The sequence below is a fragment of the Schistocerca americana genome, unplaced genomic scaffold, assembly GCF_021461395.2.
Source record: "Schistocerca americana isolate TAMUIC-IGC-003095 unplaced genomic scaffold, iqSchAmer2.1 HiC_scaffold_112, whole genome shotgun sequence".
Lineage (NCBI taxonomy): Eukaryota > Metazoa > Arthropoda > Insecta > Orthoptera > Acrididae > Schistocerca > Schistocerca americana.
The window spans coordinates 442,501-447,500 of NW_025725176.1; positions in this window are offsets into that span (position 1 = coordinate 442,501).

The window sequence follows — 5,000 nt, forward strand, 5'->3', positions numbered from 1 at the left end:
GCCTCGCCGTGTCACTAATGTACAGAGATACAACAGTTTCGACTGGAACCGGATGAAACGTATACACGGCGCTGATTAGTAATAGATAGAGCCATCAAAATACAGATAATGTATACAACTGTCCGTATACATGCTGAAAGACTCTGCTCACAATCACAACCACACGTCAGCCAGACACTCTTATCACGCACTACTCTCTGCCTGTAACAGGCACAGAGACAATATGTAAGCACCAGCATGGAACAACACCCAGTGCATCCTCTCCGCCACATTAGACTATCCACACTATCATAACCAGACCGGGAGGTCCACTCACAAAACAGAATATCCCACCCTTCCGACAACCACCATTGCTCAGCTAAGCCACCAACACCCACACATGTCCTACACAGGGGTACACCCAACATCACAATACTGCCTCCTGTCACAGCACACAAACAATGGCAGGAATGAAAGACACAGGTCTGCCACAAGCATGGAATCAGAGCGCCGCCTGTTATGAGCCAAAGGTGCACCCTGACGTGGCAAATCAGATGATGCCGCAGTCATTTACTTACGATAATCACAATCAACAAACCGGCCCCCCCCCCCCCAAAACACCTTTCCTTACAACAATGTGTACCTTAACCTAACCCGTATTGTGCCTTAACCTAACCCGTATTGTGCCTTAACCTAACCCGTATTGTGCCTTAACCTAACCCGTATTGTCCCTTAACCTAACCCGTATTGTGCCTTAACCTAACCCGTATTGTGCCTTAACCTAACCCGTATTGTGCCTTAACCTAACCCGTATTGTGCCTTAACCTAACCCGTATTGTGCCTTAACCTAACCCACGTTGTGCCTTAACCTAACCCACGTTGTGCCTTAACCTAACCCACGTTGTGCCTTAACCTAACCCACGTTGTGCCTTAACCTAACCCACGTTGTGCCTTAACCTAACCCACGTTGTGCCTTAACCTAACCCGTATTGTGCCTTAACCTAACCCGTATTGTGCCTTAACCTAACCCGTATTGTGCCTTAACCTAACCCGTATTGTGCCTTAACCTAACCCGTATTGTGCCTTAACCTAACCCGTATTGTGCCTTAACCTAACCCGTATTGTGCCTTAACCTAACCCGTATTGTGCCTTAACCTAACCCGTATTGTGCCTTAACCTAACCCACGTTGTGCCTTAACCTAACCCACGTTGTGCCTTAACCTAACCCACGTTGTGCCTTAACCTAACCCACGTTGTGCCTTAACCTAACCCACGTTGTGCCTTAACCTAACCCACGTTGTGCCTTAACCTAACCCACGTTGTGCCTTAACCTAACCCACGTTGTGCCTTAACCTAACCCATATTGTGCCTTAACCTAACCCATATTGTGCCTTAACCTAACCCATATTGTGCCTTAACCTAACCCATATTGTGCCTTAACCTAACCCATATTGTGCCTTAACCTAACCCATATTGTGCCTTAACCTAACCCATATTGTGCCTTAACCTAACCCATATTGTGCCTTAACCTAACCCATATTGTGCCTTAACCTAACCCATATTGTGCCTTAACCTAACCCATATTGTGCCTTAACCTAACCCATATTGTGCCTTAACCTAACCCGTATTGTGCCTTAACCTAACCCGTATTGTGCCTTAACCTAACCCGTATTGTACCTTAACCTAACCCGTATTGTGCCTTAACCTAACCCGTATTGTGCCTTAACCTAACCCGTATTGTGCCTTAACCTAACCCGTATTGTGCCTTAACCTAACCCGTATTGTGCCTTAACCTAACCCGTATTGTGCCTTAACCTAACCCGTATTGTGCCTTAACCTAACCCGTATTGTGCCTTAACCTAACCCGTATTGTGCCTTAACCTAACCCGTATTGTGCCTTAACCTAACCCGTATTGTGCCTTAACCTAACCCGTATTGTGCCTTAACCTAACCCGTATTGTGCCTTAACCTAACCCGCGTTGTGCCTTAACCTAACCCACGTTGTGCCTTAACCTAACCCACGTTGTGCCTTAACCTAACCCACGTTGTGCCTTAACCTAACCCACGTTGTGCCTTAACCTAACCCACGTTGTGCCTTAACCTAACCCACGTTGTGCCTTAACCTAACCCACGTTGTGCCTTAACCTAACCCACGTTGTGCCTTAACCTAACCCATATTGTGCCTTAACCTAACCCATATTGTGCCTTAACCTAACCCATATTGTGCCTTAACCTAACCCATATTGTGCCTTAACCTAACCCATATTGTGCCTTAACCTAACCCATATTGTGCCTTAACCTAACCCATATTGTGCCTTAACCTAACCCATATTGTGCCTTAACCTAACCCATATTGTGCCTTAACCTAACCCATATTGTGCCTTAACCTAACCCATATTGTGCCTTAACCTAACCCATATTGTGCCTTAACCTAACCCATATTGTGCCTTAACCTAACCCATATTGTGCCTTAACCTAACCCATATTGTGCCTTAACCTAACCCATATTGTGCCTTAACCTAACCCATATTGTGCCTTAACCTAACCCATATTGTGCCTTAACCTAACCCATATTGTGCCTTAACCTAACCCATATTGTGCCTTAACCTAACCCATATTGTGCCTTAACCTAACCCATATTGTGCCTTAACCTAACCCATATTGTGCCTTAACCTAACCCATATTGTGCCTTAACCTAACCCATATTGTGCCTTAACCTAACCCATATTGTGCCTTAACCTAACCCATATTGTGCCTTAACCTAACCTATATTGCGCCTTAACCTAACCCATGTTGCGCCTTAACCTAACCTATGTTGCGCCTTAACCTAACCTACGTTGCGCCTTAACCTAACCTACGTTGCGCCTTAACCTAACCTATATTGCGCCTTAACCTAACCTATATTGCGCCTTAACCTAACCTATATTGCGCCTTAACCTAACCTATATTGCGCCTTAACCTAACCTATATTGCGCCTTAACCTAACCTATATTGCGCCTTAACCTAACCTACGTTGCGCCTTAACCTAACCCACGTTGCGCCTTAACCTAACCCACGTTGCGCCTTAACCCAACCCACGTTGCGCCTTAACCCAACCCACGTTGCGCCTTAACCCAACCCACGTTGGGCCTTAACCCAACCCACGTTGCGCCTTAACCCAACCCACGTTGGGCCTTAACCCAACACACGTTGGGCCTTAACCCAACACACGTTGGGCCTTAACCCAACACACGTTGGGCCTTAACCCAACACACGTTGGGCCTTAACCCAACACACGTTGGGCCTTAACCCAACACACGTTGGGCCTTAACCCAACACACGTTGGGCCTTAACCCAACACACGTTGGGCCTTAACCCAACACACGTTGGGCCTTAACCCAACACACGTTGGGCCTTAACCCAACACACGTTGGGCCTTAACCCAACACACGTTGGGCCTTAACCCAACACACGTTGGGCCTTAACCCAACACACGTTGGGCCTTAACCCAACACACGTTGGGCCTTAACCCGCTCTGTAATTGTCATACGACGCGTTAAATTAGTGTAGTGTTGCCTAACTGCAACCCCCGCAATATAGTTTGCTACTCGCACTGCCTGGTCCCCAGTGTATCGCTTCATGTTAAACACCTTGCAGCGATACACTGTAATGTGGATGGCAGCAGGACGTACATGCTCAATGCCCTTCGCAGTTGTTCATTGGCATTCGCATGGCGAAGCACTTAGCCTACGCTGTGGTACGGCCTGTGTCAACTGTCCGCTGATGTTGTACGTCCAAATCACACACTGTACTGCACATTGGTCCTCATGTACTGAATGATACATCGTGGTACATGTGACCGTACAACGACTGCGCCAACAACGGCGAACCATGCGGTCCAACTGTTGTGCACTCAGCTATGTGTCGTCTCCCTATAAGAGCCGGATTGCAGTGTGGTATGCCCTGGATGGCGATCAGCATGAGCCGTCTGTTGATGTAGTGGCGCGTGTTGTCAGACGTAGTCGTCTCTTCTCACACACCGTGACAGCATGGTGCACTGCGTTCCACATCTGCGACATGCGACAGAGGCCGGTTGACAGTCGTTCGCGCAATGGACATCGCATACGTACGGGGGCCACCTTCCACGTGTTCGCGAAGCGTGCACATGTTGTTGCGTGTATGTGGGCAGACATAGTGTGTCGTGACACCTGACACAGGCATGCAACAATCGTTGAATTTGCAAATGGCGATGGACGTCTACGTTTGCTGGTGACGTTACGCAAATGAACAACTGGTAAACCGTTGTGGTGCGGTTGTTCTCGCTAGAGGTGAATCAGTGATGGCGACGATCGGTTGAGCTACCAACCGGTTGTTTCAGCGATACCCACCATGCCCACGAACGTGAATGGCATGTGGGTGTGAAGCGATACGCGGCGGTGGCTGGGTGGGACCGTCCCCGGCCGGTGAGGGGGGGCCTCCCGGCGTGCTGGCCGCGCGGTGCGTGGGCGCACGCGCTACAGCCGGCTGGTGGGGGCGGCCAGTGGCAGGCGCGCCGGCCGACGGAGGCGGCAGGCGGCGCAGCTGCGCGCCGGCGCACCCTGCACGCGGCGCCGTGCGGCCAAAGTAGGTCCTCGCGGGCCCGGTGCGAAGCGCGGTGGACATCTGCAGTGTGCTGGTCCGATTGAGGACTGTGTGCGCTGAGGATGCGCCGCCGCCCGGCGCTCGGCGCCGCGACGCCGTCTGCTGCTCGGTCGCCTCTGCGGTTCTCGCAGGTGGTTTGTATCGCAGCTGTGCGGACGTGTTGGCGCGTGCGCTGTGCTGGGAGAGTTCGCTTCGGCACCCAAGTGGGGCTTTTGTCCTTCTGTGGCGCTGGCGTTGGAGCTGCCGGCCACCGTAGGTGGCGCGTGTTGTCTCCCGCCGGCAATGCCACGACAGCACGCTCCCGGGCCTCTGTCGGCAGCGGCAAGCTCAGTTGGGAGCACGGGTGGTCGCACCTAAAGCGTCTACTCGCCAAACTCCGGGCGATTGCGCCTCTCTCGAAC